Genomic DNA, 26,964 nt, shown 5'->3' on the forward strand with positions numbered 1-26,964 from the left:
TCAATAAATGTGGGTAAGGCTGCAATAATGCATAGTGACATTTTCCCACAGACAGTCGCCTAATGTCTTATGCAGAGATACACCTGGGAAGTAGGAGCAAGACAGGACAACAAGATGTTTTATGCGATTTCATTATTTTCTGTGAAAATTGATTGCAACGCACAGAAATGGCCAGCACTTCTCACATTCTAAAAATACTGCTCTTTGGGGATGGGGTTTTGATGTGTAGATATAAACCTGTGGAAGTATGTGCTATCAGTTTGCTAAATGTTCCTTCCATGCTTTCCCTAGTCTCTGAGTTATGGATATTAGGAAATATAGCCCACTGGTACCATAAGATGTAATCCTCCTACGTGATGAGTAGGCAATCATAATTCACTACACAGCCTGCTGAGTGGAATGTTAATAGGACCTGAAGGTGTCTTCTTCCTAGAAATGGTGACAATGTTGGTCACTGAAGATGTGGTTGAAATTAAAAAGAAAATCAAGAAAAATATTCCAAACATTAATCATAGGGCAGAATGTAGACATGAGATAATTATTGCACCTCGCTGGTTGCAATCAATACAGAATAAACTTAAACCCTCAATTCAAATCAACATAATTTTGACTTAAGCCATCTGCCATTAATCCATTTAAATGATTTATAGAGTGTTCGGATACAAGCAGTTTTTACAGAAATCTGAGACTGAGGCTTTATTTTCAAGTTATTTGTGGACATGGTAACATCACCATAGAGTGATTTTCCTAGAGATTTACAGTGTCCTGGACTGGCATACAGACAGTGCTGTCACCAGATTGCTGGAAGCCCTGAAAGAAAGTCACGCACTGCCCCCCCCCACTGGACCTCAACATACTCCCATGCTTACAGGGGTAGGTTGTGACTAAGAGTGGCTGCTCCTGCCCTCCTACCAGCCAGCATCTTGTAAAGGGTCCGTGATGTAGCTGAGGGCCCTGGGAATTTTTCCCATTTGTAGATGGGGTGCCAGACAGAGCAGCAGAACCAGCCTCTTCTGTCAACTTGCACTATCCATGCCATATGGGGGCATCACTGAGGTAAAATATGATTGATGGGTTGTAGCAAAGTTGACAAAGTTGCTATGTAAGTGGCTGCTGGGCTAACTCTAGTTTCTACACCTTTGTGCTTTTGATGTTGCTGCTCATGCACATAGAATTGTGATGTTCCATTGGCCCTGGTGTAGCAACTGCTGACATAATTAGACCACAGCTTTGAGAGAGCTGCTGGGGTTCACTAGGATGGCCTATGAAGAGATCCCAGATCAGAAGGCAAGATCAGGAGAAAGCAAGTCATCTGCTGGAGAAAGGCAAGGAGCTGAGGATTTAGAGAGGTGGAACATTTGAGTGACTGTTGAATCAACTAGCTGGGTATACTGTGCTGCCTGCATGCTACTGGAGCAGCAGCACAATCCGACTTTTAGCAAAGGCGCTGTCTCAATGGAGCACATGAGGTAATACTATGGTGATTAATAAGGTAATAAGATGATTACTGGGTTGGTGCACCTTCCTTATGAGGAAAGGTTACAGTGTTTGGGCATCTTCAGCCTAGAAAAGAGACGCCTGAGTGGGGACATGATTGAGACATATAAAATTATGCATGGGAAGGATAAAGTGGATAGAGAGATGCTCTTTACACTCTCACATAACACCAGAACCAGGGGACATTCACTAAAATTGAGTGCTGGGAGAGTTAGGACAGACAAAAGAAAATATTTCTTTACTCAGCGTGTGGTTAGTCTGTGGAACTCCTTGCCATGGGATGTGGTGACAGCATCTGGCCTAGATGCCTTTAAAAGGGAATTGGACAAGTTTCTGGAGGAAAAATCCATTACGGGTTACAAGCCATGATGTGTATGTGCAACCTCCTGATTTTACAAATGGGCTATGTCAGATGCAAAGGAGGGCACCAGGATGCAGGTCTCTTGTTATCTGGTGTGCTCCCTGGGGCATTTGGTGGGCCGCTGTGAGATACAGGAAGCTGGACTAGGTAGGCCTATGGCCTGATCCAGTGGGGCTGTTCTTATGTTCTTACGTTCTATGGATTCTGACTGCTGGGAGTCCCAGTTTGAGGCTCTACAAGAGGTAGAGAAACCTAAGATGATAGACGCCAGGAACTACATAAGAACATAAGAAGAACCCCGCTGGATCAGGCCAAAGGCCCATCTAGTCCAGCTTCCTGTATCTCACAGTGGCCCACCAAATGCCCCAAGGAGCACACAAGACAACAGACATAATCTGCTTCCTGTTACCCTCCCCTGCATCTGGCAATCAGAGGTAGCCTGCTTCTAAAACCAAGAGCTTCCACATACCTACTATGACTTGTAACCCGTAATGAACTTTTCCTTCAGAAATTTGTCCAATCCCCTCTTAAAGGCATCTAGGCAAGATGCCATCACTACTTCCTGTGGCAAAGAGTTCCACAGACTAATTACACAACTACAGTTAGGCATCCTTTGAGAGAGCCCAGGTACCACAGCATCAATTAAAAGCTAGTTTGCTTGCAGTGCAGGCATACCTTAAAGTGCAAGAAAATCCACAAATGAAATGCAGAGGAAATTATCTTTATCAAATGCAAAGCTTATGGTAAACGCAAGTTCTCAGGATAAATGCTATCCTGTCAGGACAGGCAAACAACTAATCCAAATACATGAAATGAGAAAAGAACATTCTGGCAGCTCTGTGGAGCATTAATATACAACACCTTCTTTTCTGTTAAGGCTGCTGGATGACCCTCTCTAGTTAAGCTGATTGCACATAGTTAAACAGGAAAGGCTGGTCAATGTTCCCTCATTGGAAGTTAACTACTGGAGATGTTTGCTGGAATGGGAAATTTGCCTACAGGGTTTATGTTTGATCAGATGTTCTACTTGGGGAGGTTCAAGGAAAAAAGTTGGCTGGTTACAATGAATTTAGGGCAAAGACAAGCAGAGCTGCACATTGGAGAGTTTTTAACACTAGAGAGGCAGATAGGCAGAGATAAATCCTAGCTCTAACTATTGTGTAGCAGAATTAACGGGAAAAGGGCAATGTCCCTTTAAAACATGCCTCTCCTACATGAATCTTGAAGATTTTCCAAGGCCGTTTTACATAGTTTAGATACCAGTTGAGAAAGACACAGAAATAGACCCAAGTACAAAACAAATTAGGAATGTTATTTAGAAAAACAGTAAGCGGCATGTTTGCTGACAAACCCTTAGGGGGGTTGACGTATCCCACCATATCTTGCCATATCCTATCTTCATTTGCATTGGTATAAACATGGAGTCACCTCATTGCTAGGATTTTTCTACTTTTGTTTATATGAATGATCTAATTTCCATAACATCAGACTGCTCTTAGCATTGTAAGTAAATTATTTCTGTTCACATGAGAGCAGGGAGATTTGATATAGTTATAGATAGTAACATGGCCGTTATGGTATCCGCTAGAGCAACAAATAGAATTGCTCAGAAGAGAAACTAAAATTAACGACGTTAGCTTTGCACTTAGAGAGAGAGAGAGAGAGAGAGAGAGAGAGAGGGTGCTCTTGGTAAAAAAGAATGTGCAGAATCCTGCAGGTGTTTGTACAATTCATCCCATATATGAAATCAAACTGCTCAGGGGAAGTCAACTGTGGATGCGGAGGGTTAGTGCTTGTACAAGATCTCCTGGTGTCTGAAGTGGTTTGCCAAATTCTGCTCCCTTCCCTGGTGATGTGACAGCCGCTGCTTCCCTGACACTATTGCCCACTGCCCTCCTCTCCTCCACACTTCCTCTTTGTCCCCCTCTTCCTTTTCTAATACAGGGAGTGGGAGGAGGATCAGTGGAAGCGACCTGGTGGATGGAAGTGGCAACCTCTGATAGTCTGCTGCCTGTGGAAACCATTTCATTTAGCCTCATGGATGGGCTGACCTTTATGGCGGTAAGATTTAGCTTTCTTCACCCATGAATCCATTTTGCTCCAAAAGCTGGAAGCACCTGCTTTACACTTGACTGGAATAGACCCAAATTTAAAACAACAGGTCCATTACCTTCATATCTAGCTTGGTCCTCAGTATATATACAATTATACAATATATAAAAACCTTCCCAAAGGTGCTGGGTTTGTGTTTGTTTTTTTCCTTCTTGTCTGATTTTTTGCTGCAAGGAATGCACATTCACTCTTTAAAATATTCCCACATCCCAGGATCCAGACAGTTTGTACTTCTATTGCTGAAATATACCATTCCCAGTCAGGGTTGCTGCAGTCAGCATTGTTGGGCAGCTATCAAGAACTGTCAAAATGGCTCACTTCCAATCCCTGAGACCACCTCTGCATCCATAGCCTTTATACAGTGAAGTGACTCTATCATCCTTTCCTCTTTTCCCCATATGCAAATGAGAGCTTTCTCCCAGGGGCCTCACTGATGATGCAGGAGCCTTAGGGGAGGGGAATTTGTGGTGTGCTCCCTGGGGCATTTGGTGGGCCACAGGTGGGCCACAGATACAGGAAGCTGGACTTGATGGGCCTATGACCTGATCCAGTGGGGCTGTTCTTACGTTCTTATGTAGATGGGGATACTTGGGGGACACAAGCAATACTTGGGGGGCACAGCAGTTCTCTTGGCCAAGAGAGTTGCACTGTCATTGCCTCTTCTCCCCCATCCTATTTGTCAGAATAATACCTATGAGGGACCTTGGGGGTCCACAAAGTTAAAATGAGACCCCTGGAGGATAGTTTGCTGAGGGTTTAACCAAAATTGCAACTGGATCTGTTCCAAGTACCCCCAAAATTATTCTTCAAGGCACAGACTTCCAGTATCCTCACGTGGAGAGAGAGAGAGAGAGAGAGAGAGAGAGAGAGAGAGAGAGATGTGGATAACCAACTTCTAGCGCAGGGATTTAAGATAGAGCTCTGTACTGAACTAATCTGGAGACAGACTGCATGCTTCTTGGTTTGCAGAAGATGCATACTGCAAGAGCCTGGAGAAGAACTTGTGGCTTCCCTGGCAATAGGCCTTCGAAAAACAGACAATATTTACTACAGTCATGTTCAGTAATTTTTCTCAGTGAACAATTTGGATTCCTTGGCACAGAGTTTGGGGTCTTTTCTCATGCAGAATACACACAGCCATTGTTATACATCTTCTTTTTAATTGTGAAACAAAACGCTCCAGACAAGATGAAATATTGGATTTTACTTGGCAGCAACTTCAGAAAGCCACAAAACCGAAAAACATGTGCTTTGCCCCATTTTTTTTTTACAGGTTAATGTCAATTGCAAACCATGATGCAATTAATATATGTATGAATGTTCTGGGGCCAGCTGCCTGGGTGTTAAACCAAAAAGAAAACTTCAGTCCATCAGAATATAAATAGTAAATAGAAAAAGCAGGAATTGGCCAGCCCAATACTAACCTGCCCTGGAGCAGGCAGGCAGGCAGTCTGGCTGGCCTGCCCCACATCCAGATCAGGGCTGGAGCTGAAGGCTCAGGGTCAAATCCTAAAAAGTGTCGTTGGCTTACCGCTGGTGCACACTGTCACAAACATGCTATAAGGAACGTTTGTGGGCCCTAGTGCTGGTGGAGCATTGGCCAGCACTGGGCTAGCGCCGGTGGAGCACTGGAGCTCCACAGCTCAGCAGTTGTGTGGACCGCCGTGCAGTGGAGAGATAGGTGAGGGCATGGGAGAGGTGGGAAGGAGGCATTCCAAGGTGGGAGAAGGCAGGGGGAGGATGGGGAGTGGCAGGGAGGATGGGGAGAGGCAGAGGGAGGGAGCGGGGTGGGAGGGAGGATGGACATTGTAGAATCTAGTAACCCCATTGTGGTGCTACTCACTTAACCCAGGGGAAGGGGCTGGAAGTCCCCTTCTCCCAAGGAGGTGGCAGTGGCTGACTGCGGTGCGCTGGATGCAGTGGCAGTCATTTTCATGGGGCATGCTGGATGCAGCCCCACAAGCCAGGAAGCTCAGGATTGGGCTGCCTGCCCAGGGCAAAGGGAATCACTTTCCCTAACCCTGTGTCATGCTGCAGTAGCCCCATAAGAACATAAGAACATAAGAACAGCCCCACTGGATCAGGCCATAGGCCCATCTAGTCCAGCTTCCTGTGTCTCACAGCGGCCCACCAAATGCCCCAGGGAGCACACCAGATAACAAGAGACCTCATCCTGGTGCTCTCCCCTACATCTGGCATTCTAACTTAACCCCACTACTCAGGTTAGGGGCTACTCAGCAACTGAAAGTCTGAAGGCCGTATTGAAAGCTTCCGCTGGCTGCATCTGGTCCCTGGGCCTTATGTTTGACACCCCTGGCACAGACTCATGCTGTAGGTGGCCATCAGCAAGCCCCTCCCTTCTCTGCCTTAGCTTCCCAGGTGCAATATGGGAATAATAGTACTTGCCTTACAGGATTGTTGACAGGACAGCATCAGAATAATTACAGGCAAAGCACTTTGCACACATGGAAAGCAACTGTTTTTTAGAGTGCAACAGGAATGAATAAATACAACTAATTTGTTTAGTAATAAATAGCAAGAGTGGGTTGATCACAAGAAGGATACAACTAAGGCTCTATCTTCTTCCATTTCTTGCTTATTTTATTTATTGAAATCATTTCAAACCTATATTTCTATCAGAAAGATTCCCAGTGTGGGTGTTCCTTAACGATAATAAAGGCAATGTAACCATGCAGTGTGCCATGAAAACAACAAGGTTACAACAAAGCATCTTGTGGCACCTGAAAGACTCACATATGTATTGCTATGCAAGACTAGCAGTGATTTTCCATCAGTGTGCCAGGGCACATTGGTGTGCTGCGAATGGTCCACAGGTGTGCCCATGGGAGTTTGAAGGACGATCATTTATTAGTAGGGTCATTGGGGATGTGAGCCCCCCACTGGCAGCACAATGTGTCTTATCAATTGTCAAAAAACCGATGGAGTGCGTTGATAATTTTAGCAACTTGTCAGCATGCTGTGAGATGAAAAAGGTTAAAAAACACTGTCGTAGAATAAGTAATACATTCACTAGTGTTTCAGGTGGCACAAGTTTCTGGGTCATTTTTTCCTGTGACAAACCAACAGAAGTCATGCCTCTGAAAATAAAAACCACAAAATCCATAGAGCAAGAAAAACCTTTTTACTTTCAACCATCCATTAATGGAACAAAACACCCTCAGCGGCATTAAATCAATCAGAAATTACCACATTTTGACAGCCCACTGGAAGATAAGCAGTGGCAAATATTCTTCTGCCATTATGCCATGGTGGGAAAGGCAGGATCCGCCATGCTCTGCTTGTTACAACATAAGTGGTATAGAGCAGGGCCTCTGATATTGATGTGAGTACACACAGATACAGGTGGTTATACACAGGGCTGAAGGCAACCTGGCCCCAGGCAGTCTGGCATTACAATTAGTATCTGGTACAAAGGACTTACATGGTGCAAAGTCCCTTGTGATTATGAGTAATTCTTTGAAGATATTTTGTAATGGTCCTCATCCTCTCCATTGTCCCACACTCTCACTTTCCACCTTTTGTTCAGGCTTTTTTTTTCAGTTTCTATGATTGTGCATATATCTATTTAATAGTTCCCAGTAGGAATCTTTTTTCTCCCTGACCCCAGCATTTTGCATTACCCTTGGAGGACGACATCCCATAGAGAAGCGACATTGTTCCTTCCTCCCTTTTAAAATGTACACAGCCCACTAATCGTAGCATCAATCTGTAGGGGACCTTGTGTTTGATGTTACTTCAAAAAGAAAATCTAAGTCAGCTCTAACAATTTTAAATATGGCTGAAAGGAGGAAATGAACATATACAGAGACTGTGGAAAGACTACGAGTGTAGAATGGTACAAGGGAATAAGGAACAGAGAGGATGCAAAGCATTAAGAAAAACAGCAGTAGCACTCTGAAACAGACCTTCGTTTTTGACAGGGGCTCTGTTTTTCTTCATTACCTGTGGTGCTGCACCATCATCACCCATTGTTTATACAGTTCAAGTGGCAAAGCTTTGTAAAGGAATGTTAGATATGCCTTGGTTTCCCATAGTTCTTCCATGTACTTCTTCAAAATAACTGATGGTCTTTTATATTTCTCTACCACCCACCGTTATTTTACAGTGGAAAGAGGATTTTATAGAATTGAGCAAATCATATTCATGAAAGAAACTTAGGGCCCAATCCTATCCAACTTTCCAGTGCTGGTGCAGCTGCAATGCTGCCCTGAGGTAAGGAAACAAATGTTCCCTTACCTTCAAGAGGCTTGACTGCCCCCCCTCCACAAAAGGATGCAGTGCATGCCCCATTTGCACTGCTACATTGGTGCTGGAAAGTTGGATAGGATTGAGCCCTTAGGCTGCAATCCTATGTATCAGGGGTGTCAAACTCTGCACTTTGTTCTCACACAGCAACTCATTAGCTGTAAATGACAAAAGAGAAAATGTGAAAATCTTGTGCATATTTTCCAAGATATTAGAGAGCTCAATTACAATGGGGACTGGATAAAATGCTTCCAGGGACCGCATTTGGCCTGCTATATAAACTTACCTGCAAATCCTATTAAATGCAGTGGGGCTTACTTCTGTGTAGATATGCATAGGATTGTGCTGTAAAAGTCCTAAAGAATTTTATGGACATCTTGTTTTTTTTTAAGGTTTCATGACAGCAATTTAAATGTAAGTCATAGCAAGGCTGAGATGTAATTTTAACCCACTAAATTGCACTTTTAATATATTCTGTGTGTACACACACACTCTCTACTCGGAAGTCAGGCCGTTTGTTTTCAATGGGGCTCACTATATGGAAAGTGTGAATAGGATTGCAGCCTTTGTATGACACGTTTGTGTTTCACATTATGTAGGGCCTTTTTGCTTCTGTGAACATGCCTGTAAATTCTTATTATGGCCACTGATTAAAAGGATAAATGAAAAGAAGATGTCTTCAGATTGCCAGTTTGTCACAAATGACCTTGATCTCTCCAGTTTTCCTTGCATCTCAGGTGGGCAAATAGCAAAGGTTAATCCCAAGCCATTTTGGGATCACTGCTAAGCTCCACCCCTTTACTTCAGGGCATTGTCTGATTACTAGTTAGCCTGCACCCCAGTACCAATTTCCCCCCTCTCCCATTTTTAAGGGTTGGAAGTCTTGTGATGTTGCCAGGACCCATTGCAGAAATCTCAGGGGGTACATCTGACCTGGCTACCCTAGGTGTTGTTTAGCCGAATACAAAATACCACCATATCAACAGCCTAGGCAAGATTTCTTTTTGTGTGATGTGTTTATGCCAACATGCAGTCTCTCCCAGATTACCCTCATGAAGCTTCTTTCTTCCTTCAACTCCTCCAGGATAAGCCTCATCGTGAGGCAAACTCATCAAGAGGTGAACTGAGGCAGTCTCTGCAGCTGAAAGATTATCAGAGGCTGGACTACGGGGACAGGACCTGCCATCTACTTTCTACCTGCCTGGCTTGACAGCATGAGAATATGTGTCCACTCACCACAGGAAAGGAAGAAAAGGAAGTGAAGAAAAGGAGAATGGTGGGGAGATACTCTAGCCCTCTCCTTTCCTTTCTTTTCACTTTTGTTCCAATCCCCCCTCCACATCTCAAATTCTTCAGGGATGGAAAAGAAGCAGCACTTCAGACTTACTGGCTGGGCATATCATTGGCACTGGTTTGGGTATGGCATTTGGTGCCCTGCTCTAGCTGCTTGAAGACCTTGGAGAACTCCTGCAAATCCCTTCTCAAAATTACCTTTTCCTTGAAACCTTTGGCATAATCACCCAGTTGTTGTTGTTGTTGTTGTTGCTGTTGTTGTTGTAACCTTTATTGGCATATACATACATCAAAACAATATACAAATAAAATTCAAATTTATATAAGATCAGAAGATGGCTCCATAATCCATAAATGCATGTCACACACAGGAAAAATCCAATAGTCAATAGTGCCCCCATTAGCTGATCTCATACAGGGCTAAGCTTCCAGTCTCATTTCCCGCGTACTTATGACTGTGGCGATAAAACAAGAGATGTCGATAAGAGTTTCTCCCTTCTCTACTGACAAAAGTGCTTGTAGCACATCTGCCTCTGCCCATCCTCGGAAACGCGCTAGGATGGGCATAAGATGTTTCTGACGTTGGGTCTTATGCAAGGGACAAAACAAAAGGATATGTTCAACTGACTCCACATGGTTCAGATCACAAGGACAGAGCCTTGTGGAAAGAGTTATCCCTTTAAACCGGCCCCATAGAAGGGATGAAGGAAGGCCATTACATCTTGCCAGCATGAAGGCTCTTCTTAACTGCGGATTATACAGCTGGGATAAATAAAATGGCATGCCTCTGAAAATAACCCGGTTCCTATACTCTTCCGTTTTCCTGTCACCATTCTGCCCCTGCCTTTGTTGACTCTTGTGTTTCTACTTCTAGACTAGGGGTCTCCAAACTTTTTGGCCAGAGGGCCACATCAAATATCTGGCGTAGTGTGGAGGGCTGGAAAAAAAATTAAATAAATAAATTAGAGCTGGAACTTAGATGAGTGAATAAATGAATGAATGGGCTCATTCATTCAACAACCTCTCTGGCCCTCAGAACACCCTCCAGACACAATCAGAGCACAGTCCTGGTCATGTTCAGTTGAGTGGGCTAGAGGCTTTCAGGGGACAAGAAGGCCACGGGCCGGAAAGAGGCTTGCTGCGGGCCGCATCTGGGGGTTTGGATACTCCTGTTCTAGGCTGTAAGCTCCTTGGGGCAGAGACCTGTGCCTTCATCTGTTGTCAAGTGCTATAAAAATAAACAGCGCAATCCTATCTTGTACTGGAACAGGCGGGCCAGGAGGCCTGCACTGTATCCAGTGCAAGACAGGGGACCAAAGTGGCTCACCTGGAGGCAACTCTTTCCCTTACCCGCGGGTAAGCCACCATAGCCCCAATGGGTCTCCTTGGACTTGCGCCATCTCCAAGGGTGTCATAAATCCAAGGAGAGCGGAGCGGCTTGCAGTCGCTCTTCACAGTTCAGGAAACATGGTTGGGATCCGGCATAACAGCTAGGTACAAGCCCCACCTCCCACTCCCTGCCAGCCTGCCCCCGGGACTGCCCTCCCTCTGCTCCAGAGTGCCTCCCTCCCACCTCCTCCTCGCTCTCCCCAGATTGAGCTCGGCTGATGCAACACTCCCTGATCAAGTCGGCATGGAGGCTGGATTCAGCCTCCATGGGCTGGTGCACACCCCTTTGCTGGCTCAGCCAACTCTTGAGGAAGCGCAAAAGAGACTTGTGCCAACCCAAGATGCACTCAGGATTGTGCCCTAAACTAACTGAAAACCTTGAATAGAAACATTGCATTTCCAACACATTAGGACAACTGATCTTTAGTAGTGCTCAGTGTCTGTCACAACTGCAAGGTCTTTTTCATGGACAGTCACTACCATTTGAGACTCCATCAGTGTGTATGAGAAGACAAGATATTTTATCCCACTGTCAACAGTGGGATGTGTTCCACTGTCATCACACAGAATCTCATTTGCTATTTTGTGGGCCATTCACCAAGTTCGTGTCTATTGCACAGTCTGGGTGGGTATTCTCTAGTGGCATAGTGATAACTTTTGAAGTGCAACTCAACATGATACCCCCCCATAGTCATGTCCCACTAAGACTATTGAAAAAAATCCACTTTAAATTTCTTCATTAGAGTGCTTTCTTCTACTGCCACTTATTCCTAATTTAAAGCTAAATATAGTTTACTATAGTTCATTTAAAGCTCTAACAAATTTCATCCTAAACTTTTGGAGTAGGTTGCAGAAAGTTAAAATACATCTATACAAATTGAAAAATTGACTTGAAAACTGGAAGTGCCATTTGGATGCCTCTGGGAGACTTTCTGAGGTACAGGGAGGCCACAACTCAGAACATCCTCCAGATGCGTGGTGGATACTGGTAGATCCTGGAATTGATCCCCCATGGATACTGAGGGCCCACTGGATGCTATTATATTCAGATTTTCTAAGCCTGCAATCCTATACACACTTACCTGGGAGCAGTTCTCAATAGATCTTACTTATGAGCAGACATGTATAGGCTTGCATTGTAATTCACTTAAAAATTACATGATTAGCTTCCCCCAACACACTTTTTAACCAACATGATTAAAGAATATAACCTGAAATTCAAAAGTTCAGTTAAATTTTTACTTTTCTGTAGGTATAATGTATTACACATTTTCTTCTGGAAATGCATCACTTGAGCCTTTATAGTAGGTAAGGTATTATGTGGAGCTTTTATAAAAATTATGAATTATGATAGCATGGAAACTATTGTAGTTTCTGAGGAGTCTATTTTCACTGCAAATAGCCTGACAAAAATAATGAAAGTGCTTTCAGTTTGGAAGTATTGTTTCTTCAAGATTTCTATAGCTCTTTCTCTTTTCTACTGCCTCACTTACATGTGAAAGAAAAAGAACCTCTCAAGTCATGCATTACACCTATTTTATGTTCTGGAGAAAATAAAGTATACTTGTGGCACTGATTCTCAGTTATTGTTTAAAAATGGTGACACAGCAGGTGTGATCTGAGTTATAATACTACCATTGGATTCCTTTTCACTGTAAAAGTTTTGATTTTAAGCACACTTTTTGAAATGCAGAGGTTCGTAAAACAGAATTTCCCATAACTATGACACTCGACAAGTGTTCAGATATGGATCTGTGATGTGGATTGCATATTTGAGAGAGTATTTGAGAATATTTCTTCAGAGAAGATCTAACTACACCACGAACCAACAGTGTATCTCTATTAATCAAGAATGACCAGGGTGTTAGTGGTCAATCAAGAATGACCAGTATGCTTCCTGGATAGAAATTGAGCTCAACTGCAACTAAAACTCTGATAAACCTCTTCTCCATGGGATTCAGGAGAAGAGAAGTCAAATGGTTACTGGGAAGGAGGTGTGGAACACTCATGGTGAGAAAGAGAAGATGGGTGATGTTTGCCTCACAAAATTTCAGCTCACTAAGTCAAGGGTGTCGAGCTGAGGTTGCATAAATTGTTTTTTTCTTTGAAGTCCAAAGTCAGTTGGAATTCAGAAAAGAGATATCCCTCCAAAGCCCTTAAGTTAAAAAAAAAAAAATGGGAGTGTGGCAGTTTTGTTTAAAATTCCCTCCATAAGGAGTAACTAAAAGAGAGAAGAGTTAAGCAGCCCTCCAAGGTTTCCAGGAGCCAGCTTCTAGTCATTCTGTATGGGAAGCTGGAGTTAGAAGATCTTTATCACTGCAGGATCACATTGTCACTGGAGAGGAATGCTGCTTCCAAAGTTGTCCTTGTAAATAAACCCTGTTTTGTTTAAACAGGGTGTTGATTCTGCTTTCATCTCTGCCATACATTCTGTCAGAGTGCCAGGTTACAGAAGGGTAAGCCAGACAGTCTCAGGGGTTGAGAATCCAGAAGGGAAGCATCCCTACTCTCAAGTCCTCACAGAGAGCAGAACCCTGGCAGGCTAGGGACTGGTGGCAGTGAAAGACAGACCAGGCCAGTCAGCACTAGCATCTCAGCACCCTGGATCAGGAACAATGATAGCACTATCAGGGGGCACAGAGAATCTGGTTGCTGATGTTTCTCCAGGACTATGAGGGATTTTTTTTGTTTTGTTTTAAATTAGGACAGTTAAAAGGCACACCCCACCTTTCTGCGGTATTTACCGGGTATGCTCAAAGACACATACATGGGGATGTGTCAAAGACACAGATACATGGGGAACTTACAGTGTTTGTGCAGGGATCAAGTGCACAACTCAGTGGAATGGCATAGAATGAGGACGGTAAGCAAGGATATAGGCACAAATATGTAGTTTTACTGTGGGGATAATAATACAAGAATTGGGAACAGGAATCATAACGCAGTGCGACGTACACAAACAATCACACAATTGGACCCTAAACGTCAGTGGATTCTGGGTAGGAAGAAAAAGGGGAAATCTTTGCAAGAGGAAAGGAGTACGTAGAGGCACAAAGGGAGAGGGAGCAGGACATTACTGGCGTTTGGGCCTCTTCAGCCTAGAAAAGAGACGCCCGAGGGGGGACATGATTGAGACATACAAAATTATGCAGGGGATGGACAGAGTGGATAGAGAGATGCTCTTTACACTCTCACATAACACCAGAACTAGGGGACATCCACTAAAATTGAGTGTTGGGAGGGTTAGGACAGACAAAAGAAAATACAATATTTCTTTACTCAGTGTGTGGTCAGTCTGTGGAACTCCTTGCCACAGGATGTGGTGACAGCATCTGGCCTGGATGCCTTTAAAAGGGGACTGGACAAGTTTCTGGAGGAAAAATCCATTATGGGTTACAAGCCATGATGTGTATGTGCAACCTCCTGATTTTAGAAATGGGCTATGTCAGAATGCCAATGCAAGGGAGGGCACCAGGATGCAGGTCTCTTGTTATCTGGTGTGCTCCCTGGGGCATTTGGTCGGCCGCTGTGAGATACAGGAAGCTGGACTAGATGGGCTTATGACCTGATCCAGTGGGGCTGTTCTTATGTTCTTATGTTCTAAAGCCGGGGTACTACATTCACAACGTGAACAGGGGCTAAAGAACAGGAGGGATGTAATGGCTGAGGCCAGTACCTGCCCTCCACAACGAGAACTTGGGCCCAAGCAAAAATGGAAAGGCCAGGTCCATCTCATGCTATCTCTGCCGTGGAGAGGCAGCAACAGCCCGGGAGTGCCCCTCATTGGTGGATGATTGATACCTCTGGGCCAATTAGCACCCCGCACTCCCGATATAACCTCCCTATTCTAGCCCAATACTCTCGCAACCCTCGACCTTCTCTACACCCCTGCGCCATCTAAGTCTGTCTATTTTACTTTGTGCACTTTAATAAACCAATTCCTGCACTTAGCTTGGTGTACTCCTTTCCTCCAATCTCTAAAAGAACTATACAGGCTGTGGGCTAGCCTGAAACAAGGGGGTATGCAGTGGTGTGAGGGGAAGGAGAAAGACTTGGGGAAAGAATGAGAAATGGGGGAATGTCAATGTTCCAAAAATGGCACAAGACAATGGCTTGATCTGTGTTCTCTGTATTATCTGTAGCCGGAACCAGGGCTCCAGGCAAGGAACAAGCTTCCTGGCAGGCCATGAAAGCATTTCACTCTCTTGCAGTGGGGTTTCTCTTAACTGCCACTGCAGGAGCTCAAAAGGAAGCTCATTCTACTGCAAGCCCATTGGTTTGAGTAGCTTTGGCGACATTTGCATTACTCTGCCTTCCCAGAAGGCCTGAGGCTGATCTTTAGGCCTCCCTCTTAAGTAGTAGAGATAGAGTAAAGAATTGTAGACTCGCACAGTCTCACAATACTCCAACTATGAGGAAGGGACATGTTGTCTGAGACACAGAACAGAGAGGAGTTTGGGAGTCCATGATCAAGGTTTGCACCTTTTGGACCTTTATTGTTTGGAGAGTGCAGAGAGGGTTCCTTGATTGCTAGGAGACCTGTGTCTCAATTATTTTATTTACTTTTATTTTTGACATTGTTATACTGTCCTTCCTCCAAAGAGCTCAGGGATCAGTACACAGCTGTTTCCCCCTCCTTTTGTCCTCACAACAACCCTGTGAGGTAGGTGAGGCTGAGAGAAAGTAACTGGCCCAAGGTCACTCAGGAAGCTTCATGGCTGAGGGGGGAGTTGAACCTCGATCTTCCAGGTCTAAGTCCACCTCCCAAACCACTACACCATCCTGGCATGCAGCTGTTTATTGAGTTTACAGTGAAAGCATTGAGGAAATCAAGGTTGAAGGTGAAGTGAGAGTATATTATAAAACAAATTGAATGAAATGTGTTCTGTCATTAGACATTTTTAGAGACATACTTCATGAACTGTAGTATGCGCTGAAACTTTTACCAAAAGGGCAAAAGGCTGGGAAGCAGGATAATCCCTTGTTCCTCCTTTGTCTTCCAGAGAAGGGTAAATAAATAAATTAAGGAATGGCTCCTGCTGCCTCAGGAGCAAACACAAACAGTGAGCAGACAGTGGATAATTTAGGGAAGAGCTTTGTGTTGCAAGAATATAAGTGGCTGCAATATAAGAAGGAACATGCTAAGTCCAAACAGTTAAGTGGAGGCATCGACTGATTTTAGGTATCATTCCCAAAAGACCTCAGAAGGACCCCAGGTAACAGAGATATGGAGATATTAGTCTACCAAGGAAAAGACAAGACATAACCTCCTCCTGGAAGGAAGTAAAATAGTTAATGATATATTTACTACTAATAAGCAACTCTGTACAAACAACATGTTAAGAATGTGCTGCATGGACCTTCTGAATGTATAAAAAGCTGGTGAAAGAGTTGGTTGGCACGAAATCTTTTTGGCACCCACCGACTTGCGTCCTTGTATTGCAATATAAGATTTTAAAAACCCAGTGCTGGTATTTTTGTTTATCTCTTTCTGCATACCAGGCAGAATCCTCAACTTTCTAGGTCCCTATGCTTCCTCTCACAACAAAGGCACTTCTTTTGTGTTTGCTAATGACTTTGTTTACTTCAAAGTTAGGGCTCCCCAGATCTGGCCTTGTTCACAGATTCAAATCTGCTACCTGACCAAGGTGCAGCTGGCTGTGGAAAAGGAAAGGCTTCTTCTATGCCCACCAGCTAGAGTTGTGGGGGGGGGGGGGAATTTGCTCTGAACAACCAACATTTGGTCTTTTTCCTATAGGCCTGTGGGACTTCACCGGAGGTCTAGTCAGGCAGGAGGTCTGTTCTAGAGGGTAGAGCCTCTGTTAGCCTGAAGAAAACAGCTGAAGGTTGCCAGTTCGAGACCTTGAAGCAGCTGACAAGCTGTGCTGAGTTATTCCACCTGCTCTTTGGTGCAGTCTTGGCTGCCCTTCAAGTGAGAGATGAAGGACGTAGGATGCAACTGGGGCCAGAAATTATACCAGACCATGAAAGATCCTTCTGAAATGTTGTGCAGTTCTTGAAAGATAGAACCTTTCTGTTATTGCCAAAATTCCCTCAGGGGTTTAGAGATAGCCTGCCTATGTGAACTGCCTTGAATAAAGTCAGAGGAGTAATCTGATGACCAAAAAGGCAGTATACAAATACCAGTTATTATTATTATTTTATTATTATTAATGCTTCCTTGTCATCAGCCAATGTCAAATATGCAGAGACTGGTCTGGGTCTCCCCAGGTCTCCCCTAGGTCTCCCCTGAGGGCTGGGGATACGAATAGGCCCTCAGTTTGGCTGTACTTGTCGTAAGAGGCGACTAAACAGCCACCTTGTAGATGGGACTCGTTAACCTGGGAAGGCAGCTCATCTGAGAGAAGGAAAACTCTGATCCCAAACCTCCACTGCCTTGTGGCTACATCCAGTTATGGAAAAGGCTTCAGGAGTCAACCTCGAGGCAAAATCCGGAGCCGGAGTCCCTGAGGCAGTTCATGGCTGAACACAGTCACATTCTGGCAACTCCTGCGACGTCGCTGGAACCAACTGTATTGGCTTCTGCCTTTCCATTGGACCACTTCAGCGACGTGGAGAGGGGGGATTTGCTGCATGGGTAACAGCCTATCCTCCATATCTACTTTACCCAGGCTTCGCGCACTGGAGAAGACACTCTGTTCCAGAACACTATTCAGAGTGCAATACCATAGTCTTCTGAGACTGAAGGATGCCAACAAGGTCTGGGTCATGCTCATCTGGCATTGACCCAGCACTAAATACATGTGATCAGGCAATATAGTAACTAGATGTGGAAGGGTTAACCCTCCCTAAGAACTGGAACCCATGAAGGCATTCTTGGAGCACTGTTTATCCCTTGTTGGCTAAATGCAAACTGAACAAAAGCCTCTGTGTTATCATAATTAGCAGTCAATTCACAACCATTCTAAGTTCAAAGACCTGTCTTAATTATACATTGTTCCCCATTCCTCAGTATTCTATTTGCAACCCTGCTTCTAGTGCTGCTAGTTCAGAACACATGATTTGGGTTGTGGGAGCTGAAAATTACAGTTATTTGTCACATCCCTAGTTAACTACATGGGGAGAAAGTAGTCTGCATGTCGACTACAACCATGCCACCCTTTTACTTCCGTGGATTTCCAAATGGCTGCTGTTCGAATCATTGGGGCAGAGTAGGAAGGCCTTTAATAAAATCTACGGTCCCATTCTCTGACTCCTTGCCATTTTAGTCAAATCAGGGCCCCCAGTTTCTCAAAGTGGTAGCTAGTGGGGGTCATCACAAAAAGTAAAAGAGGCCAGACCTCATCTGGTCATCCCTGTAGTTTAACATTGCAAAATGATTCTAAATGACAATCTTGATAAATTCTAAATAGCAATCCTGATTTTTAACAGTGTGCTCAGAGGCTATAGGTGACTGTCTCCTCTCATGATAGTCTGCCACTGCCACATGCTGTTTTCTTTAATTGCTACTCTGGGGCTGCTGGTCATTAGAATCTACCCTATATTTTACGATAAAGGTTCCTTAAGGACAGAGGGTATTTGCCAGGCATGGGAACTCGAGACAGCTGACTCAAGCGTGAGTCGCAAAAATCAGCATTTTTGGCTGACTCATGTACACTCAAGTCATGGGTATGGCAAGACTCAGCAAAACACTCGCATCAAGGGTCCCTGACTCAGCATTCAGTCCCCACGCATGGAAACTTGAGTCTGTCTGTGTCTGGGTGTGCTTGCTTACTGTTTCGTGGTGTGAAAACCTCATGTGGCCATCATTCAGATCGGGCCAGCAGCAGGGAGGTTCCAGCCAGGAGGCAGGGAAGGGTTAGTGTTTGCTTTTGCATCCGTGCAAGGGGGGGAGGCAGGAGCGAACTCTCTTGCCTGTCTTTGATAGGAAGGAATCAATGATCATATGACAAAGGATGGGTGGTCTGATTTTTTCCTTTGGATGAGGGAGAACAGGAGGAGGAGCCAAGGGGGTTCTTGCCTTGGAATTGCCTAGAGAAGCCCAGGGAAAAAGGAGGCAGGGAAGTGGGGGGGGTGGAGCTTCGTAGCAATCACACTTTAGAAAGCCCAATTGAATGACCAGCTGCAGTGGGATTATTTCTGAGTAGAGCTGCAAAGGATTGGGTCGTTCTGGTAAGCTTCACAGCTGCTGTGCATGACCCTCCTCTAGCTTCTCTCCCTGCTCTCACCCATTCTGTCCCACCAAGGGTCTAGGAGACGGGGGTAAAGGGGGTAATTTGTACCCGGGCCCAGGGTTGGAAAGGGGGCCCAGGAGCCAAAGGAGGGGGCCCATAAAGTTCCTGGGTTCTGACATTTTCCTATCTTACCTGAACTAGCTTTCCCCTGGGGGCTGGGGATAAGAATAGGCCCTCAGTTTGGCTGTACTTGTCGTAAGAGGCGACTAAACAGCCACCGGGTAGATGGGACTCGTCAGCCTGGGAAGGCAGCTCATCTGAGAGAAGGAAAACTCTGATCCCAAACCTCCACTGCCTTGTGGCTACATCCAGTTATGGAAAAGGCTTCAGGAGTCAACCTCGAGGCAAAATCCGGAGCCGGAGTCCCTGAGGCAGTTCATGACTGAACACAGTCACGTTCTGGCAACTCCTGCGATGCCGCTGGAACCAACCGTATTGGCCACTGCCTTTCCATTGGACCATTTCAGCGACGTGGAGAGGGGGGATTTGCTGCATGGGTAACAGCCTATCCTCCATACCTACTTTACCCAGGCTTCACGCACTGGAGAGGACACTCTATTCCAGAGCCACCATTCAGAGCGTGACACCGTGGTCTTCCGAGACTGAAGGATGCCAACCTAAACTAGCTGTCTGCGCATGATGTTGGGGGCAGAACTTCGGGCACGCAGTGGCAACTGCTGCTGCAAGCACTGGGCCCAGGAATGCATCCCTGACCCTCCTTAACGCTGTATCACATCTGGGAGGAAACTGGCCTGCTACAGTAGCTCTTTGGCTTGTGGATCCAATAACCAAGAAGGACTGTATAGAAGCTCAGGGACCCAGCTGCGAGGCTACAGCTATTGCAGAAGTTTATTTTGGTGCACACAGGACACTGTCCATTCTAGTGTGACTCTAACTACAACTTTGCTAATTTTCTGCAATGAATTGCTATACTTCAAAGATTTTACAGAGACTGTGTTTGGTTTTCCATATTACTTTATCTAGCTGCCAATGCCGCATCGTTGGGTAGACCTGGGCTCCACATCAAGAAGCCTGGTAGACCTGGGTTTCAAAGACTATTCTAGCTGTCAGCACCCTCCCTTTGCCTTATTTTGTCTTCCATCCTGCCGGCTCCCATTGTCCCCCTCCCCCTTTGGGAAGGGGCCCAAAAGAAACTTTGTACCCCCTGATAAAATTCCTCTCAGAGGCCCTGGTCCCACCCCTTCCCACTCTGTTTACAGATGGGATAAGACAGCAGGGGAGTGTTTAAAGAGAACTTTGACACACACGCACACCCCGGCAGCAGCCCATTTTTCCACGCCTGACGCGTGTATCAAAAAGAGTCATGACTCAAGTCTTTTCGAGCCATGAAAACACTCTGGGAAACTTGGAAAATGCCCATGTTATGAATCATCAAGTTGCAGGGGGCAGAGACTCATGACTTGACTTGAGTCAAGCCACACTGGATTTGCCTATCCCTGGTATTTACCAGCCTATGTTATACAGCTGCAAGAGACATCTCATTAATCAGTGACCTTACAAATGTTTCCACTAAGGATATTGCTAAGGAACATCTTACAGTGCATGCTATACTTTAATGTTACTCCTTTTCCCTAATAACTGCAGGACCCCAATCTTCATTTGCCAATCATGTTCTCCTCGAAATGGAGAAGTGTCTGTGACACTGGCTTCCCCTTTAACTGATCAATGGGAGGCATTTCTCTCTCGTTTTCTTTTTTCAATTTCAGCAGGAATGATTTTGACCCTTTGAAAGGAATATTGTTTAATCACCCACATGGCAGCTTCATGCTACCGCCTACAGGGCTGGTAGTCATTTGATCACATATAGTACATTCAACTTCTATTATAAGGGCCAAGCTGAATCCCATCTGTTTTTCAGCTGAATCTCATCTGCTTTCATTCAGAAGATTAAAGGACAGAAGTACCCAGCAATTCTCAGTTCTTTCAAAATGGATTTCCTTTTACCCCTTTTTTAGAGTCTCATCGTTTGCAGTCTCAGAACTTCCATGAAATCAGAGTTGCAGCCCCAGAATCAACCATTAGCAAATCATTAGCAAATCATGCCTCAGCTGGAATTTCATGTCCAGTTCTGATCATCATATTTTTAAAAAATGTAGCTGATAGATTGAAAGGGTTCAGAAGGCAGCCCCAAAGAGAATGAAAAGTTTTGAATTCATGATATACATGAAAAGAAACACTAGAGGAAAGGGGTGAGCACAATATGATCTAAAGAGGGACATGACAGAAGTTTCAAATATCTATAAGGCTGCTAAAGAAAGCAGACAAGCCTGCATCTGTTGTAGGGTTTAAAATGAATTTGAGAAAAAATCCCAAGCAAATTTTCCCAACTTTGATTTGCTTGCAAAAATATTTGGTAACCCACGCTCACATTCTGCAGCTTTTGAAGCTTCTGGACCAGTGGTTCTCATTAGCACCGGGGCCCATTTTTAAAAATGACAGTCTGTCAGGACCCACCAGGAGTGATGTCATGGCCAAAAGCAACATCATCAAGCAGGAAAATTTTTAACACCCCTGTTATGCCCTAGAACCCTCAGGGGAGGGTTGCCCCACATCTGATGTATACATAAGCTCTTTCATGGAGGACCCCGCCCACGAGGGAGGGGGCATAGTGCAGTGGAAGGCCCCACCTCCACACATGCAGAATCAGGCTGGGAAAAGAAGCAGTCTCTAAGGGTGGAAGGGTGGGACCCACCGTCCAGTCCCTGAGACACTCACAGGCTGACATGTCAGGGGGGAGAGAATCCTGCCACATCCAGGAGACAGGCACAGGCCACTAGGATCCTGACGGTAGGGCAAGACCGGGACCACCCCTTTTTCCCGGCTGCCGCTAGATGCCAGGCCCCACTGACACTACCCTGGAAGACCCACCCCAGTAGGGTGGATGAGGACATCGACCTGTCCTATCCCAACACCTTTCTCTTCTAAGCAGGCCAGCCCACTTCTTCTGCCCCATCCCGGAAGGAGGAGGGAGGTATTGATGCGCTAACTCCCTCTAAAGGCAACAGCTGCAACCCCGACGTAGGAAGAAGAGACCCCCCGTGGGGGCCCAGGGTATCGGAGCCCTTCCCTGTGCAGTAAAGAGAGGACTTCCAGAAACAAACGTTTGGTGGGCTTGGACTTGTTACCTGAATAAAGGAGTTGTTATTGCACCTCACTTCTACCTGTTTGGTAAGCCACACTTCCGTTCCCTTTCTTTGGACCCTGAGGTTACGTCGACAGGAAGCCCCTTCTATGCCCCTTTCCTCCCTGGGGAGTGGAGGATGCAACAGACCCCATACGACAAAATTAATTTCATTCATTCATTAACTGAGTAAATTAAAAGTTTACAATAAATACAGTGGGGACCCCTATCCATGAATCCTTTATCTGCAGTTTCACATATCTACGGATGCAGGGCCTCACAACTCCTCCCCTGGCCTCCCTGGCCTTCTTATTGCCTTTTAAAGGCATAAAAAACGTCACTTCTGGTTTTGCAGAAAAACCGGATGTTTTTTCACTTCCAACAGTCATTCTAAGCCGCACAGGGGCTGCAGACAGACCCGCACAGCCTCTGCTGGGCTCAGAAGAGCCTTTGGAGGTGAGGGGAGCACAGCTCCCCTTGTCTCCAGAGGTTGTGCAGAGTGCATTCCCAGTATCTGCGGTTCCAGGTAACCATGTGGGGTTCTGGAACAGAAACCCCACTTCTTCCAGTGCATGCCTGTATACATTAAAAAATTATTTAAAATAAAGAAGAACCCTCCTAACCACCCCCCCCCACAGCAGTTTCTGACCTGTTTCTAAAAACTTCCCCAAACATCCCAAAAGCTGCAATCCTATCCACACCTAACCAGGAGGAAGCCCCGTTGACTATCATTGTTAAAAGCATATCCATAGTAGCCTTTCCAAAGTACAGATCTGTAACATTTCCCCAAATGCAGTCACATGCCATGGGAACATCAAGTCTAAGATATTAAAAATAAAATACACATTGCAATGAATGGGGATCCACCTGAAATTAGCTCGTGACCCACCTAGTGGGTCCCGACCCACAGTTTAAGAAAGGCAGAAGGCAGTGGATGGACAGTAGCAAGCAGCAAATACACTTTTCCTCCCCCTGCTCTGTCAATTAAATAACCTGGTAGATCTTCTAATAAATATCTAAATACCATTAGAAGCAAGATAGAGCTTCTAATAGTATCACTGGCTGGCACGGTTCAGCCTGCAATTCCTTTGCCCAGAATGATGCTGCAGAAATCTAGTCTCTGACGTCTGGTTTGTGAGCCCTTAAAGAGCCCACAAACCTGTATGTGACATAGAAGTCGCCTGGTTTCTTACCCAGTCTGACCCAAATCAAAATTTCTTTTTGACCCTCCCTTTGGCAATCAATCTGAATGCAGATGCAGGAAAACTCATCTGCTGAGCTCCCCCCTCCCCACTCCATTCTCCCCACTCTGGCTCTATTTGTTGTGGTCCTGGATGCTGCAGTTAAGTGTGTCTTTTCAGTGACACACACACACACACACACACACACACACACACACAATGTGTAGCAATTCAAAGGCTATATACACAAATGGAAATGGAGTGACAGACATATCGAGAAAATCCACCTGGCAGCTTTTCTTTCAAACGCATGTTTATGTTGTCACTTTTTGTTTGCTTGTCTTACTGCTGCTGCCTCTTGCTCAGCTTCATTTCATGCTCTTCAGCAAGAAAGAGTATCTTCACATGTTCACTTTTCTCCCCAGGTATTCTTCAGAGGGGGATCTGCAAAACAGAAGCCACGTCTTACGCTTGTCATGAGTACTGTCCCCGGAGAAGAACAAACTGTTCAGGTCTAGCAGGTAGAACGACACAATAAAAATAGCTGCTCCTTTGCCAACAGCATAACAAGAGGGCACTAGATATATGTAGATCACCTCCTATTCCTTTACTTTCACATACCTGTAACTTTAGAGGGGCACTGTTCTGCTAGGCAATATGTCATTCTTCTCTCTCATCCCTTCCTGCCGCCTCTTATTGCCTCATGAAAACTGTCATATGGATAATCCCAGCAACCTGACATTCGCTGTCAACGTTTGCAGGATTTACGTTTTAGCAACACATTGGGTTGTATGCAGAGAAAGTCAGTCATGATTCAAACTTACTGAAATGAATGGGGCATAAGGTACAGCGCAATCCTAGGCACATCTGCCACTCAAAAACATGCAGAGGACCGGGGCATCAAGATCTCCATCTCCATAATGCATAAGAGGCATGTCCCAGCATTGCTATGTTGAGCATTTCCCCAGCCTCACCAGCAATGTGCAAAGATATGGAGCAGGAGTGGGAAATCATTTGAGTCACGATATCAGGATAGAGGTAATCTGTACTACATGTGATGGAGAAGGAGAGAGAATGCAACCTGGGGCTCATAGCTCTAACATAGCCCTTCTAAGGGTTGACGTAAAGCTCACCCGAAAGGGTGCTGTTCCTGACAATTTGCACAAAAATGCTACTTGGCAAAAGCATATTACTGCAAATTTGGCTCAACCGCAGTGACCACCAATTAGCTCTTGGGCACAAATCAAGGTGCTTCTAATTAATTTTAAAACCCTGACAGCCCAATCCTAACTCCCTGAGTGGCAATGCAGTGGTGCCAACATGGCACCTGCTGTATCCTGCAGGGGAGTTTCAGCCTCCAGAGGTTTCCTCTTGATAAGGGAACATTTGCTCCCTTGCCCTACAGTAAGTCTATACCAGGCTGCTGGGCCTACTCAGTCCAGTTCCATAGCTGGCACAAGTCCACATGGATTTGTGAAGGCTGATCAAGGCAGGGAAGGGTGTTTGGATTCAGTGGATGCAGCTGCTGCTGAACCTGCCCCCTTCTTGATCCCAATCCACCTTCTCATCGCAATCATCACTTCTTTCTATCCAGCCCTCCTCCTTCCCACCCCCTGCATTCACTGAGGCCAGCTGGCGTCAGTTGGCTGCTGGTGTGCAGAGCTGGCTACTCACCGCTTGTGACAGCCAGACTGTGTGCTCCAGTGTGGCACCTTTTGTGACAGTCAGAATGCGCCTAATGCCGCTGAAACACTTGTTCAGGCAGTTTTACATGCCCATAGGATTGGGCTGTAAATAGCAGGAGTTGAACATGTTTGGGGGATTATTGTCTTCTTCCATGTCTCCCAAATCTTCAATCATTTGAGTCAGCAGGTCAGTCTCTGCTCTCTGTTTGAAATGTGAAATCTGGAAGAGGGCCTTCTTAGTTGTGGCACCTATTTTATTTAACAGCCATTCCAATGATTGACATCATGTCCTGTTGTGCTCACTATAGGATTGAAATGTTCTTATCAGGTTAGTATAGCCATATGTCTTGTCTTGTTCTTATTCACTAAGACCTTCTATAGCCTTTGCATAATAGTATGCTATAATGTTTTTATCTGCATGTTATGCCTTTTGTGCTATTTATACCCTATGTTTTATGCATTTTAATATGTAACCTGCTTTGATCTTTTTAGCAAAAGCAGGATATAAATAATTTAAATAAACAAGTATGCTGTTCTAATGTTTCAAAAGTTATTTGAACTGTAATAATGGAGACTTCAATCCTACGCACACTTACTTGGGAATAAGCAACATTTGACTCCATAGATAAACTTTTTAAACATCACTCTCAGATCTATAAGTATTATTTACATGTCACCTGGTGTACCTTTTTAAAGGAACTTAAGTGCTTGAGTCTCAATCCAGATAAAGTTAGTGCCATTGAAATGAATGACACTCGTTTGATAATATTGTCTTTATGAAAAGCAGGATGCTCTTCCAAATGCCCCCCCCCCGAAATATAATATTAACCAGGAGGTCGTGTAAGACTCTGAGCCTCAAAAGTCTGTGAAAATTGGTCCGAAGGGTTGGAATGATGATTTTTGGAAACCTCTGTGTTTTATTCTCTGGTTTTAATTCACCCTGGAACCCAGAACTTTGTTGCTGCTGATTATTAAGGGGAGAGAGTCATTTTCCCAAAGCATTGGCTCCATTGTGGGTGTCAGGAATAGTGAGATGCTTAATGCTAAGGACAAGTCCACATGAGGCAGACACATGGGGGAGGACTGTGCAAACACTTAATGCACATATACAATAATAAGCTCAGATGGTGGTGCATTTTGGGTGCATCCTTTGGTGCTGCTTACAGCCATTTTTGCAGTTTCCATAGAAACACTGAATAGATTTCAAAACAACTTGCTGTGAAACTTGGCAAATCCATGAAGCACTGATAACAAATGCCCTCAATGCCCTCGGGGTGTTAAGTACATTTGACTCTCATTTTAATTTGAGATTAATTGGTGTAATAACCGCTGTCAATTAAGACTTTTAAGTTGAAAATAAAAGGTTAGGGTTTAAAGCCACTAGAGGAGCATAGTCTTGGATGGGTTGTCTTAGAACACTCACAGAAGCAAAGAATGATATGAATCTGGATCAGGACTGGCCTATCCATGAAACCAACAGAGGCAGTTGCCTAAGGCACTAGGTTGGCAGGGGGCACCCACCTTTGTCCACCCATTTGCCTCCACTGCTCCTCTTCCCCTCCCCCCCACTCTTTGGATTGGAATAGGAAGAGGGGCAGAACAAAATAGGGGGTTTAGAGGAAGAGAGTGGAGGCCTAGAGGATCTCAAATGCTTTGACCCACCAAACTTCTCTTCCTCTTCCTCTCTATTTCCCTCTTTCTTTTCCAGTTCAGGGGATGGGAGTAGCAGAGACTGGCACAGAATAAGGTAAAGGTGGAAGATAAACAAGGTAAAGGGCAGGCTGCCTCAGGCTGTAAGAGATTTTGGGCTGGCCCCGAGAGCCATAAATAATGTGAAACAGCA

Source organism: Tiliqua scincoides, chromosome 1 (assembly GCF_035046505.1).
Source record: "Tiliqua scincoides isolate rTilSci1 chromosome 1, rTilSci1.hap2, whole genome shotgun sequence".
Classification (NCBI taxonomy): domain Eukaryota; kingdom Metazoa; phylum Chordata; class Lepidosauria; order Squamata; family Scincidae; genus Tiliqua; species Tiliqua scincoides.